This window comes from Larus michahellis, chromosome Z (genome assembly GCF_964199755.1).
Source record: "Larus michahellis chromosome Z, bLarMic1.1, whole genome shotgun sequence".
NCBI lineage: Eukaryota > Metazoa > Chordata > Aves > Charadriiformes > Laridae > Larus > Larus michahellis.
Genome location: NC_133930.1, coordinates 73,575,874 through 73,591,245, shown reverse-complemented (window position 1 = coordinate 73,591,245; position 15,372 = coordinate 73,575,874). Strand labels below are relative to the sequence as shown.

Below are 15,372 nucleotides of genomic sequence, written 5' to 3'. Positions count from 1 at the left end.
ACTTGATGCCAAGTGGTAGTATTGGGAGTCGGGCTTCGTAACAGTAATAAACCTGACAAGGTGCCTCAAGCTTTGTGAGACCTTGTTATGGGTTATTTTGGGCTTCATTTTAGTTGTACTTGTAAAATTATTTACATAGCTCCTGCTTGTAACTTCCTCTCAGGTCTGGATAGATGACTATTGTCCAGCTGGTGCTACTCGTAATGGCAAAATTACCCAATGGGCAGGCATTCATTGCCTGACCTGTGTCTTTGGGCTTTGAGAGTCATGTGGCTAGTGCTTAAGAAGTTTTCAACTTAAATTTGAGTCAAGTTTTGTTCATCTGTGCTCAGTCATGTGGATCGCATCATAAAAGAAATCCTCCCATACGCACAGAAGGATTCATAGATTTAAAAAAATATGGCATAACTAAATTTAAGATCCCATTAGATAGGTTTTTTTTAGCAAATAAGCTGTTTGAAGCACATAAAACCAGTATTGAGTAAAGTCCAGACTGACGAAGAAGAAAATCCCACGAGTAACTGTGCTGCAACAACACTGTGCTCCCCTGGCAAACAGCTTGGGATGTGAAAACTCACCAAATGGTTCTGCCTGAGAGAGGAGGGTTGTCTTCTTAGGCTATGGATGATCAGAAGGGTGGGATTCAACGTGCAAGAAAAAGAGCAGATACTTGGATCTACTGATCTTATTGTATCATTAACAATTCTCAACAGAAACTGTGCGGTTTGGATTGTAAGCTTTAGCTTTATTGTAACTGGACTAAGTAAATAAACAGTCGTTATGCTTTGACCATTAAAAATTTAATTGGGTGAACAAAAAAATTCTCCTGGAGGTGCATATAAATTGTGCTCTTTGACCATAAATGCATGGTACACATATTACTCCTCTCATAACTCTGTGGAAGAATCTCACTCTTGACTGATGTGGCTGTTTCTTTCCACTCTGACACTTCTATGCAGAGACTAATAATAGGAGACAAATTACACGCTGGTTTTGCGATGCAGTCTGGGGACCTGGATGAAGACTATTCTTTATTATACTACCTATAAAAGCACATTTCGACTTTGTCCTAGAAGGACAACCTGCTGAGTTTCATTTAGTTTCCCCCTTAAGTTGTAGTTTTGCAAGTTAAGTATTGCTAGTTATGTCCAGCTGTGACAAAGGTTTTCAGAGATAAACTTCACTTCATTAGGCACTAAGTTAAAACTGGAAGTGTATAGCGGTCTGTGAGTTAAGTGTTTGCAATGAGTTCAGATCAAAGGGGCTTTTGGGTGCTCTGATCATTACTTTCAGAGCTCAGTCTGTGAGGTTAGCGCTTTCATACTGATACTTCTAGCACGCAGGGAATTAATTTCCTACCTTATTCACCTAATGTATGAAGCACAAAGTAAACAGGTTCAGTGGAAGAGAGGCACCCCTGGTGTGCTCATTTTAGATAGCAAAAATATGAAATGCTTTTTGCAGCTATCCAAGCCACCTGGTAACTAGAACTTCTGAGGAGTATAAAGTAGAAGATGGACAGTATAGAAGATGATAAAAGGATTTTTTGACCGTGCCTGGAATAAAGAAAAGTAGCGTTAATAAAGCACTTCAAACAGTAACAGTTGCCTTCCACAAGAGCATGTGCACACAGATGAAGACGGATATGCATTTACCTATAAGAGTGTGTGCATGTGTGTGTATGCGCTTGAGGGCAAGCAAAGTTCAGAACTGCATTTTAAATTGGAGTAAATTACACATCAATAAGGAAAAATAATAAATTACATTAAATCATAAATCAGAAAAACAAAGATTACATGGATCAACAAGTACAGATTAGAAGATAACATAAATTAAATTAATTATTTCAATTTACATTGACCCAGATGATACTATTATGGTTTCTGCTAATCACAACTGTGACTACACCCTTAGCTTTGAACTGCTTTGTGCAAAAGAGACTTTATCTTTATTATACAAAAATTATTACCTTACCTCATTGTACAAATAATGAACAAAAGGTAAAAATGTCTGGGGAAAGAAATAATGGGCAACTTCAATATTCCTGACTCTTTGCAGGACAAAGTGAACTTTGGGAGAAACTTACAGTGAACTTTGACCAGCTACTGCTTATGGTCCAGTCCCAGACCAGAATTTAATGAACGCGAAGTGGTACTTTCAGGACAAGTCTGGTAAGATCACTAGCAGGGCCTCCCTTGGGCCTTCAGTGCAACAACATTTTGAAAGGATACATCTTCATCCCTAATTTATATTTTCTGTTACTTTGATCACTATTGCTTATTATTATATATCCACTAAACAACAACCCTAGTGTTTAAAAATCCTACTGAAATTATACCATTAGAAGATATTTTTCACCTCAAGATGATTTCTTGCAGTGAAAAATTATTTTCTACATTTCTTTAGACTTGTGGGGTGCTAATTAATTGGCAACTTTATTGGCACTGTGCTGAACTATCAGTGTCACTCTTCAATGTGACATCTTTCACTCCTGCTTAAACAACCAGGACCTACATACTTTATCCTTTGCCAGTACAGGACTTCTTTCTAAACTTCTGCAGGATTACCTCATTATCCTTCTTTGCATCCCTCTGTACAACTTTTCTTCACTATGACACACGCAGGAAAGTAAAGTGCATGCATACAAGTATTTGTATATACATACATGTAAGCTAAAAGTATCATCTTTTTGCTCTGTGATTGTACTATGCCTTGCGCTGTGGAGTACTTCTCAATATTCTAGCTTGTTAGCACAAAAATTCTAATAAAATAAATAATTATGAACCGGCAGGTGTTATATGCTTGAATGAGAACGAGAACACGTAAAACTGTTTTCCCAACCTTCCTGGAGTATTTATCACAGTTCAATACACTCTGAGAAATGAAATTTATCATGGAATTCCTTATTAAAAAAAAATAAAATTAACTGACTACCTCCTTTTTGTCTTTCTCTGGCTCTGTTTCTTAAGTCAGAAGTCAAGAGTCAAGTTACTGTTGGCTGATACTCTTTTTCATCACAGGACCCCAATCAAAGTTCAGTTATGCAATTAAGAAAGCTCATTAAAGTTATTAGTTAATAGTTCTGTGTGATCTCACCTCAAACAGCCATCTCTACTGCTTTGAAATGCAAATCACTTTGCATAAAGTTCTGCAGCTTTGAATCTACCCGTAAATGCCTTACAAGAATGCGTACGTATCAGTACCCTGTAGCTTTTAAATTGAAGAAGTATACTAAAAAAAATATAAAGCAACCACATCCTTCCTCAGAATACTGTGCAGTTCTGAATATCATAGATAGGACTGTATCAAGCCATGCAAATGTGCTATATATTGTATCACTTTTCCCTCTCTCTCAGACTCATTTTGAAGCCTTTCTGGCTAGAAGAATGCATTTGACCAGGTTCTTTTCCTTTTCCAATTTGTTGCTCCAGTACTGCATAGGACCAGGCCTTAGACAAAAAAAGATAATCAGAAGATCTGTTTCTGTCATTAGCTGCATGTTTGATGCTCAAACTTGGCAGATTCAATCTCACCTTTCCCTCCCCTTCTCCCAGCCTTTAAAACAATTAAAAAAATCCAGTGGATCATATGAGAGATGATAAGTTTGTCCAATGTTGAAGTCATTTAATATTTTCTCTTCTAAGATTCCCTTTTCAAATACATAACTGTATTAAATAAACTTTCTAGGATGAACTGTTGCATGACAGGTATCTGGCTAGTACTGATTATTCAACTAAACACCACCAGCTAATCTTGAGAACCAGGTGAAGTCCCTGTTTTAGAGGTGTTTTAAACTGTATCTGTTCTTCACATTGTTCAATACATAAGGCATCCAGATGTTTATTTTATAACCCTGTGCTCAGGGAAAGTAAATTGTTCTTCCTCTGTAACTTTTTTTTCTTTCTCCTCTTGCTCGCTGACTGTTAGGATTCTTATGTTTTGGAGCAGGCAACAGATACTGAGGAGTGTGAAGAGTCCTGTCTTTGCCATTACTGTCAGCATCTGTCACATTTCAGCAAACAGTAAGCCACAATCTTTGCTCAAACCTTTGCCACATAACACCTTTGCTCATCTGCTCAGTAGACAGTTACTGAATATGAGTGGCTAAATCTACTGCAGATTTTACCTGTGTGATGCAAACTTATGGCCAGCTCAGTGTGGTTTGGGAAGGTTTTTACTCATAACCTTATCTCTCAACTACCTATTGCAATTATTTTGGAAGAGCAACTGATCTGGCTTTCCTGCACACTCCTGTGATGCTGAACCAGACCAGGTAAGGGAGGGTGAGGAGTCCTTGGTGCTGGACTGCACCAAGTTGGCAATGATGGGAAGTTTTCCACAGGGGATGGATGTGAACAGGCTGGGAAGATGACAAACTGAGATGGTTTTAGGGACAGCCAAAGAGAAACATGAAAATATTAGACATTTGGGAATGTTCTTACAGCAAGACACAAGGTGACAAGGAGGATGAATGAAATCCCGACTGTGCTATTTTCTGACAATCCCACCATATGACCTTTCGATTTAACACCCCATGTGTGGCAAAGGCTTTGCCCCACCACGTCTTGTGCCAGGAAATTTTCTAAGCTTAGTGTCTTGATCCCAAGCTCTATCACAGGCCAAGTCAACCCTGCCTATACACTCCTCAAAGGAGGATTTTTCTTTAAATGAGAGCGTCTCAGAAATTATTGAAGTGAACTATGGTGTACTAACTTACCTGTCTCTTTAGTCAAGCTTTTCTGGCTTATGCAGAGATTTTTTTTCTCCATCCCTTCATTGATCTCGTAAACATCTCAGTGTTTAAACAAACTGCAAAGCATTAAGTAGCTGTCTATCTGCATTTCAATAATTAATAGATTGGAAGAAAACTTGAATAGCAGCAGAAGCAGCACCAACAACAGTCTGCCAATTCACTGAATCGGAAACAAAGTTCTGATTCAATTATTCTACAGTCCTGGGATCATTCTCTACTACTAAGTCATCAGGAAAAGCTTCATGGGCTAACACCAACTCAGAAACCATAGTTGAGATGCATTTGTTTTCAGAAGAAACAGTACTTGTTTCCAGTGGTACCATGGTTATACTTCTAATTCTAAGACCCAGAATGGCATCCTGTTATAACGGACATGATACAGAAATGCAAAAAAAGAAAACTAACAAACAAACAAGCAAACAAAACCCCCTATCACCAGAGAAAACTTTGAACGGCTTATCCACTAGTATTATTATAAGACTGGTTAAAATCTTTGTACTAGGTGCTATAAAACTAGACAACAGGGTTTCATTTTTACCCCTAATGCTTAGGTTATTCTTTGAATCAAAGTGAAAGAAGCAAGTGTGCCAAACAACAGAAGGTAAGAAAATCATAATGATAAATTCATATGATTATACAAATTACTTGTACAAGGCTTAGAAATCCAGATCATCTGAAATTAAGCAAAGAGATGAAGCCACCAGTACACCTTCTGTTTCTAACCCAATGTTTTTAAGATTGATTTGCCAATTTCTTGCAGTTGTCACAGAGAAAATGAATCTCAGGAAGAAATTTGAAGGAAAAGTTAATACACCTTAAGGATTATCTCACAGGAGACATTCCATGCATAAATAGCAGGAAAAGAAAGTGGAGATATTTGCACGAATTGTAGACAAAATGACATTCCCACTGACATTGTTGGCAAGTGGAAGGAAAAGAGGTTTACAAAAAGCTTATATGAACAATTATGTGAAGGGTTGCAAAAGAGGCTTGGAGGTGAAGTAAAATTCAGATTTTTTTGCATGGATTAATGATAAAGTCAACCATTTAGGGAAGGTAACACTACCATCATACTCATACAATTCGCTACCTCATAAAAATTGCAAACATTTGCATAGAAACAGTTTTTGAAGAAGAATTCTTATTTGAATAAATTAGTGAAATACTGCGAATAGCACATCTTTTCTGATGTCTATTTCCCCCAAATGTGGAAGCAAATTTTTGAAAGGTGAAATTCTTCAAAATATCTTCTGCCAAGTTGTTCACTCATGTCTAGTAAATGGTATCCCTATTTTACTGGTGAAAAGTGATGTCACTAAGAGGTAAATATTCAGTGTCAAAGACAGGAATAGCACAATTACCATGACTATAGATGTTTTGAGAGACCTAAAGGGGATAATGCAATAACAAAGAAAGATACAGACTAATGTCTCTGAAAACAGTGCAGCTTCCTGGTAGTTTGTACTACGTCTTGTCGGGGCTGCTTAGTATTGGGAAGGGATCCAGCTGTTGTAGCAGAACTCCATACCTGGACTTGGTGATAAGTATCTCTGCATGTGACATCCATTGAATGATGTGTGACTTAAAAAATGATGCGTATTATAAAATGCATAAAAGAGTGCACATTTTTATTAAATCACTTTAACCCTAACTGATACTAAGCAAAAATCCATCAAGTTCTGTTTCACTGATGATTCTTGCAAGATTTTAATGTTCCAGATTCTGAGAATGACTTCTGACAGGGGAAGAAAGGCAAAGTTGTTGTAGTACAGAAGGGGAAAACACACAACAACAAGTAAAGAGCTAAAGCTGTTGCTCTTGGGGGAATGCAGCAGTCATAACAGTAAAAATCTCTTGCAAGTTAGGATTCATTATTTCAAAGAGGACCTTGTTGTGTTTCACAATGTATCTAGGCAGACGAACCTTAGAACGCTCTGCTGCTATGAACAGGACACTGAACAAGAGGACGTGGAAGTGTTAAATGCTATACTTGCTTTTCATGTCTGCACTAATTAATGCAGTCTGAATAAATTAACTCAAAACTAAATCAGTAGGAAAGCTAACTGCATTGATTGCAAGAGGTAAGCTTTTGTCAACAGCAGTTCTACATTAAAAGATTATCTTTCTTCATCTTGAAAGAAACAGTCTTTCTTCTAAAACTGTCTGGGCACAGCAGTAAAGATGACACCCGTGTTGCCTGGACAGTATCTCCTGTGTTGAAAAACAGGGATGGAATTCCCTCTGAAGTTTTAATTCGAACATCCACATGCTTCTCAGCTTCAATGAGTGAAGGTCTCTGTGACGGAAAGCTAATGGAAAAAAAAAAGAAGCTGCTTTAAATCTGGGCCGGTAGCAGATTTTTAAGGGCTAGTACCTTCAAGTATAATTGAATTGCACTTCAATAATCCATTCAGAAAGCCACAATCAATCTGCATTGGATATAGGACATCATAAGAAAGGTTCTTGATACAACCCGTTATAAATGGATGTTTCCTTCAAATACCTGCATGTTAAAGAGGTCTCTATGGCTGGCAGAAAAAAATGAACTGTTCTGGTAACATGCAGACTTCCACCTTTTGTTAACAGAGACACTCAGTGGTAACTTTAACAACATATTTTGCAAGCTTCTGTCCATTAGCATAATTTCATTTTTGTTTGATTTAACACCAAAAGATTGTCTTTGTTATCTTATCCACACACACAATAGGACAGCTAGGATACAGTGACCTTATCAGCTGTTAGGAGAGGCAGACAGATCAATGTGCCATCTGTATAACAAAGGCAGGTGAGAACTTTTTCCCTAGCAGATCTATGTAAATACTGAACCGGACAAAAGGGAGACCAAAACTGCATGGTACTCCACAGGGTATGGGTCTGGTAGAGTTATTTTTTAATGTCGACCGCAATCCTGTGATTGCAGCTGCCGAGGAGGGTTTCAAACAATTTCAGTCTACTGAATTTGGTCTCTGCGATTTTTTTACATTTCAGCACAGAGCCTGGTGACAAATCATGGTATAGAGGCTAAAGCGCGTGCACACAAAATGTGCCCACGAAAGCCAAGAGATTGATCAATTAGTACTCAAAGTGCTGTTGTTGCTTCATAACAAAACCCAAAGCCTGTTTAGCCAAAAGCCCCTGAATACTTATGACCCTGTACTTTTAAGACACTTTTTTAGCTAAGTACATCTGAAAAATCAAATGCATTTTACAATCGCAACTTTAATCCATGGTGGCTGGAGGTAGATATAGAGTTAAGTTTATACCTCCAACTATTTGAAAATAGCTAAAAAATTGAATTAAATGGGAAATCTGAAGAAACTGAAAACAAAATATTTTCCTTTGTGCTAAGACAAGAATATAAAAAGTATGTGGGTACAGCACATGTGTTGGTGGTGAGACAAGATGGTGAGATAAGATACACTTAGTGAAGCTGTAACACATGCCTAATTACAGTAGAATTTATCTCGCTAACAGAAGGAAAAATGAAACCCATCAAGTGTGTGGTCTTTTCCACCTTGATAACCGTGTTACAGCTGTTCTACTTGTATCTTGCACCAAAACCCTACCAGTCAAATAAAGGGGCATATTCACTGGGGACTGTCTTCATACCGTCGTATGCAAGGCCTTCAGAGCACAGCATGGAAGCAAGCTGCTGAGCTATGCAACGCTGCTGTTTGCAGGAGTAGTCAGAGTCTGGAGAGACAGTATAGGAGCTACAGCATTACATTCAATACATTAAAAATAAGCACAAGAGAATAAACACATTTCTTAGTCCTTGTTAGAAGACCCTCTGTTGAATTTGTTGAAAATACAACACTGTTGAATTCAGAGTGGCTATCCTAGCAGAAAATTGTGTCCAGCAATCAGTGGTGGCACGTAGGAAAGAGGGGATATATTTCAGTTCATTGGTCAACATTAATAGGTTACGCAGGAAGAAACTGCTTGATAGACCCAACTGTAGCCACTTAATGGCTCAGATAAGGAAGATACCCTGGGGACAGCTGCACAAAGCTACTGCACTTCGAATTAAAATAGAGTTGATCAAGAAAAAGAAAATAGTAAACCGCCCTGGGGATTTCCTGTTTGCTAAAGGCATTCTTAAAATATATTTAGATTCAAAATCAGCCTGCAGAAGGGTCAGGGTAGGACATTCAGAAATAAGACCTGACATGTTGACAGGTGAACAAGACACAACCATTAAACTCTGCTTTAGTCATACCCATACTTCACGAGTGTTACTGCAGATCTCTATTGGTGTCAGCATGAGCTGAACTAAGCCACCACATTGAGACAAAGACGAAGAAAAAGAGAAAGAATGTTGAAGACACAAAATAGTTGAAATTTTGTAGTCAGATTTTTGCAGCTGGGTCAGAGTCATAATCAACCCTTCATTTGAGCTGGGCCCATTGCAGAGCTCCTGGTGTCTGAGCAGTGCTGTAGGTAGCTCCCAAGTGAAGCAGTCAGAAAGATGCTAACTCTAGTATGCTTCACAGACAAACTACTCTTTTTACACTTGAAATCCATTCTTCTGAGTATTTACTGTCACCCATTTGCTTCAAATCTGTACCTACCTTTGCTAGGGTATCACTAGCAACTTTCCAAGAGCTTTCCAAACCATGGCAATGAAGACTCTTGCCCCATGACCTTTGTGTCTCGGTATTTATACACTTCTTTGGAAGTAAGAGGGATTTCTTGAAAATCTGCACTTCATTCAATTAGTATCAAACCTGATGAAGGCACTTTCTGTACAAGGTAGGGCCTCTGCTGCTTAAATTAGTATACATTTGGTAAATATTTTCCTTAATTATTAGCAAAAGACAAATAATAGTTTCACAATATCCCAAGAACACTTATTTTCCTGGTTAATCACAAAAAAGAGATTAAAAAGCAAAGCTTTCCATATTGGTTTACTCATCTGCCCTACCATGCTAGCCCTAGATACAAGCATAATTGTGTATAGTTTTAAAAATAGGCCAGAAACAATTTTTCCCTTCTTTCTTTCTTTCTTTCTTTCTTTCTTTCTTTCTTTCTTTCTTTCTTTCTTTCTTTCTTTCTTTCTTTCTTTCTTTCTTTCTTTCTTTCTTTCTTTCTTTCTTTCTTTCTTTCTTTCTTTCTTTCTTTCTTTCTTTCTTTCTTTCTTTCTTTCTTTCTTTCTTTTTCTTTCTTTCTTTCTTTCTTTCTTTCTTTCTTTCTTTCTTTCTTTCTTTCTTTCTTTCTTTCTTTCTTTCTTTCTTTCTTTCTTTCTTTCTTTCTTTCCTTCCTTCCTTCCTTCCTTCCTTCCTTCCTTCCTTTCTTTTTCTTTCTTTCTTTCTTTTCTTTCTTTCTTTCTTTCTTTCTTTCTTTCTTTCTTTCTTTCTTTCTTTCTTTCTTTCTTTCTTTCTTTCTTTCTTTCTTTCTTTCTTTCTTTCTTTCTTTCTTTCTTTCTTTCTTTCTTTCTTTCTTTCTTTTCTTTCTTCCTTCCTTCCTTCCTTCCTTCCTTCCTTCCTTCCTTCCTTCCTTCCTTCCTTCCTTCCTTCCTTTCTTCCTTCCTTCCTTCCTTCCTTCCTTCCTTCCTTCCTTCCTTTCCTTTCTCTCTCTTTCCATAGGAAGGCAGTCTGTGTCTGCATACTCCTGCTGCTTCCTAGACAAATTGACATATCACACTTGCAGTGGGTGGTGCTCTGTCCCGCAGTTGTTCCTGATCTATATGTGATTTCCAGAGACTGGTGCCTGGCAGGTGACACTTGGGTCCAGACATCCGTGAGTGCGTGCAAAGCTACAAGCACCATAACTGATGCATCACCCAGTTTCTTTTGCACCCTTTATGAGCTCATTGTCATGGTTTAACCGCAGCTGGCAACTAGAACCACGCAGCTACTTGCTCAACTGTTCCCCTCTTCTTCTCCCCCTTGAAGGGTGGGAAGAAGAGGGAAAAAAAAGGAGGGGAAAGGGGAAAGGGAGAAAAAGCTCCTCCTGGTCTGAGATTAAGACAGTTTAATAGAAACAATAACAGAAAAGGAAAAATAACAATAATAATAATAATAACACGGGTCACTCTCACCACCCAGTGAATTGGCACCATCTGGAACAGTGATCATGGATTCCTGTCCCTGGCTAACCCTCATTTATATACTGAGCATCACACCTATAGTATGAAATATTTTCTTGGCCATTCCATTCTGTCCATGCTTCCATGGGAAGCTAAAAAAAGTCCTTGAATACTGTAAAGATCACTTAGCCATAATTACAACCAATAGGTATTATTGACACTCCTTTCACAGCAATCACCAGAAAGAAAATTAACTCTTTACCAGCTGAAACCAGAACATTCTTCCACTGACTTAGTCTATCTATTGGGAGACCCGCGATAGCTCTTCATAGCACTGCTTTACTGTCCCTCTACGAGTTGAGCAGTACTTAACTTAAACTACACTCAAATCACATTTACAGTAGTTTTCTTCCTGGTTTAGATCTACAGACTTCAGCTCGGAGATGGAGATTTACCTTACAGGGTAGTTTCTATCTCACTCTATAGCTGTACAGTACAACTCAGAAGTGTTTTTCTCTTGAAAAATATTTTAACTTTTGTTGAAAATCTTTTCCAATAAATTATTCTTTCCCCTTAAGACATTTTCTACAACAGTTGTTTTTCATTAAAAACATAATATTCTATGAAGAAACAGTTGCAATGGATAATTTTCAATCAGTTCTGTGTTTATGCACACTAGCATGCTCAAAAATGCACACATGCTTAGAAGTCTTTAAAGGAGAGAACTGTTTACACCATCACAATAATACTCTCTGAGAATAACATAATTGTCCTTGTCCTAAATAAAATTAATGCTAAAATATCTTTCTGTTGTCAGAGCACTTTTAGATGTCCTAATTAAAAAATAAAATAAAAAATCAATGCTTGAGTCTGCATGGATATGTCTATCCATAATGATGTCTCAGTTTTATTCCTAATTAAAAGTGCATTAATATCAAAGACAATTGTAAGAAACTCAGATGAGACTATATCATTTGGGATCTTAAGACTGAAGGCACCCATATTATCAACTGAAGTTCACTTTTTCAAAAGCTACTGTAAGCACTGTGTAAAAGTTTTATCCTACAGAAAGAATTGAAATACTTCTTGATGAAGGCTGTATGTAATATTCCACTCCTTCAGTTAGTTTGTGGCTCCAAAATGTCACTTAGGCCAAACAGTAGCTGGAAAAATTGAAGAAAAGAGGACAACCAAAGGAGGGTAATTGGTTCACTCTCAAAAGCATTACATATTTTCAGTATTACTAGATATGGGATCCGTGAGGAGGATGCAAACAAGTAGGATGCATGAACAGGCAGGATACCATCGGAACTGTGTACAGGAGATCTTCCTGCATTTCCTCCAGCGGAAGATATCTTGTATATCTTTGTCATTTCAGAGCATATACTACAATAAATGCAAAATCTCTGTAATGAGTGAGAAAAAATAAAAGAGGCATTCATTTTACTTGCATCCTGAGGGGAAGATTATGCCCTCTGAATCGGAGGTGAAAGGATATCCACAAAACAAAGGATGCTGGCAATTTCCCTCTGTTTTGAAATATGTGACATGACTTTCTACAAACTCCTGCCAGTAAGCTATAATTCATTTGATTTGGAAAATTCACTGCAGTCTTAAGCTTTATTACTCATCCCAATGACAAATATTCCTAGAATAATCTAGAATTCAAGAATGGTATAAGAAGAGTGTTTATTTGCATGTGTATATATAAGGATGACATCAGTTATTTGGCAACTGAAATTTTCTTTTCAGGCAGTTCCCCAACTAGGGTTAATTACTATGATCATGCTTTCGGTCATAGAATCATAGAATATCTCAAGTTGGAAGGGACTCATAGGATCATTGAGTCCAACTCCCTGGTCCCTGCAGGACTACCTAAAACTAAACCATATGACTAAAATTGTTGACCAGTCACTCCTTGAACTCTGACAGGCTTGGTGCTATGACCACTTCCCTGGGGAGCCCGTTCCAGTGACCAACCACCCCCCAAGTGAAGAACCTTTTCCTAATGTCCAATCTGAACTCTCCCTGATGCAGCTTCATTCCATTCCCTCATGTCCTATCCCTGGTCACCAGAGAGAGGAGATCAGCACCTCCCCGTCCTCTGCTGCTGACCTTGAGGAAGTTGTAGACTGTGATCGGGTCACCCCTCAGCTTTCTCTTCTCCAAGCTGAACAAACGAAGTGACCTCAGATGCTCCTCCTAAGTCTTGCCCTCGAGACTTTTCACCAAATTGATCACCCTCCTCTGGACACACTCTTAATAGCTTGTTGTCCTTCTTATATTGAGGGGACCAAAACTGTACAGAACTCAAGGTGGGGCAGCACCAGTGCAGTGCTGAGGGGGACAATCACCTCCTTTGCCCAGCTAGCTCTGCTGTGCTTGGTGCACCCCAGGACACAGTTGGACCTTTGGCTGGCAGGGCACAGTGTTGACTCATATTCAACTTGCCATCAACCCAACCCCCCAGATCTCTTTCCACAGGGCTGTTCTTCAGCCTCTCATCCCTCAATTTCTACGTATAACCAGGATTTGCCCACACCAGGTGCAGAATCCAGTACTTGCTCTTGTTAAATTTCATATGGTTGGTGATTCCACGGCTCTATAGTCTATCCAGATCTCTATGTAAGGCTTCTCTACCCTCGAGGGAGTCCACAGATCCTCCTAGTTTAGTATCATCAGCAAACTCACTTGATGTACATTTGATTCCTGCATCCAGATCATTTATAAAAACTCTAAAGAGCACTGGGCCTACAATTGAGCACTGGGTAACCCCACTGGCCACTGGTCACCAGTCTGATGTAACCGCATTTACTGTAACTCTTTGAGCTTGACCCAGCAGACAATTGCTCACCTAATGTATTATGGGCTTGTCTAGCTGTGTGCTGGAAATTTTGTCCAGAAGGATACTGTGTGATACAGTGTCAAAAATTTTGCTGAATTCCAAAACCCCTACACCTACTTGTTTCGTCATTCAAGCACTCTAAGACCTAGCTCAGTAAATCTGGCATGGGGATTCTGGCATGGGGGCTGACCTGCTGGAGAGCAGCTCTGTGGAAAGAGACCTGGGAGTCCTGGTGGACAATGGGATGACCATCAGCCAGCAATGTGCCCTTGTGGCCAAGAAGGCCAATGGCATCCTGGGGTGCATCAAGTAGAGTGTGGCCAGCAGGTGGAGGGAGGTCGTCCTCCCCCTCTACTCTGCCTCGGTGAGGCCGCACCTGGAGTACTGTGTCCAGTTCTGAGATCCCCAGTTCAAGAGGGACAGGGAACTGCTGGAGAGGGTACAGCAAAGGGCTACCAAGATGATGAGGGGACTGGAACACCTCTCTTATGAAGAAAGGCTGAGGGATTTGGGTCTCTTCAGTCTGGAAAAAAAGACAACTAAGGGGGGATCTTACCAACACTTATAAATACTCAAAGGGTGGGTGTCAGGAGGATGGGGCCAGGCTCTTTTCAGTGGTGCCCGGCAACAGGACAAGAAGTAACGGGCACAAACTTGAGCACAGGAAGTTCCACCTGAAGATGAGGAGGAACTTCTTTCCTTTGAGGGTGGCAGAGCACTGGCACAGGCTGCCCAGAGAGGTGGTGGAGTCTCCGTCTCTGGAGATATTCAAAACCCACCTGGACGCGTTCCTGTGTAACCTGCTCTTGGTGACCCTGCTCTGGCAGGGGGTTGGACTAGATGATCTCCAGAGGTCCCTTCCAACCCTACGATTCTGTGATTCTGTCATTCTGTGAAATAAAACACTTTTTTTTTCCCATGGAATTTTATTTAATTTACTTTGTTCAGGGAAATGAGCTACAGGCCAGAGCCACACATGTCTGTTTCAACTGAGAGGTCTAGACAGCAAAAATACATTTAGGTATCTAAAAGTGTCATTGGGTAGCTTTAGCTATTTTGTGAGCTTTGTCTTAGCTGATCAAAATTAATCTCAGTAAAGCTGCAAAAGGTACTCAGATAAGACTTTATCCTTGAAATGCACACACTAAGATGGAGATTTCCACTGCTCAAACAGACTGAATTCCATTGATCAGCAGTGTAGAGAAACTTTGCTGCACATTGCCATAAATGCCACTGGAATTACCACTAGTTAACTTTCCATATGGTATGAAATTGCCAGATGTGCTATTCATGCTATTCATGGCGCAGGAGCTGGTCAGTGGGATGACTAACAAAGAAAGACAATAAAACCTGTAAAAACATCAGTTTCATTCATAGAGATCCACTGCAAGAGGGTTATCTGTGCCAGTATTTTTTTTTCCATAGACCATGTTAGTATTCATGACTTATAACTGTTCAGATGTGCAATGTAAGGAGAAGCCATAAGCCTCAGAAGAATATTTTGACTGTGTTCAAACTCAGAGTCCTCAAAAAATTATCTAGATCCATGACTTGTTATTGGTGTTCAGGGCCTCACAGAACAATATCATTCAAGATAATATACTGTCTGTTTCTCACAGTTTCATCTCAGCCAAATTCCGCTTTTGTGTTTAAGAATGCAGAAGAATGACACTCAAAAAGGAACAACTGGGCTGTGCAGATTCCTCCACTACATCAATTTTTTTGTTGGGTGGCCAGATTTTATTT

General features: G+C 39.2%; 1 protein-coding gene across 4 annotated transcripts in view; it reads right to left on the bottom strand.

Annotated features, from left to right (window-relative positions):
- LINGO2 (leucine rich repeat and Ig domain containing 2) overlaps positions 1–15,372 on the bottom strand; it is a 552,583-nt gene that overhangs the window by 14,774 nt on the left and 522,437 nt on the right. The window contains exon 6 of one of the 4 annotated variants that reach the window (XM_074570245.1): positions 1,360–1,556. The exons of the other annotated variants lie outside the window; for them this stretch is intronic. The gene's annotated coding sequence lies outside the window, so the exon portion shown is untranslated. The remainder of the gene's footprint in view (positions 1–1,359; positions 1,557–15,372) is intronic. 4 annotated transcript variants of the gene reach the window in all.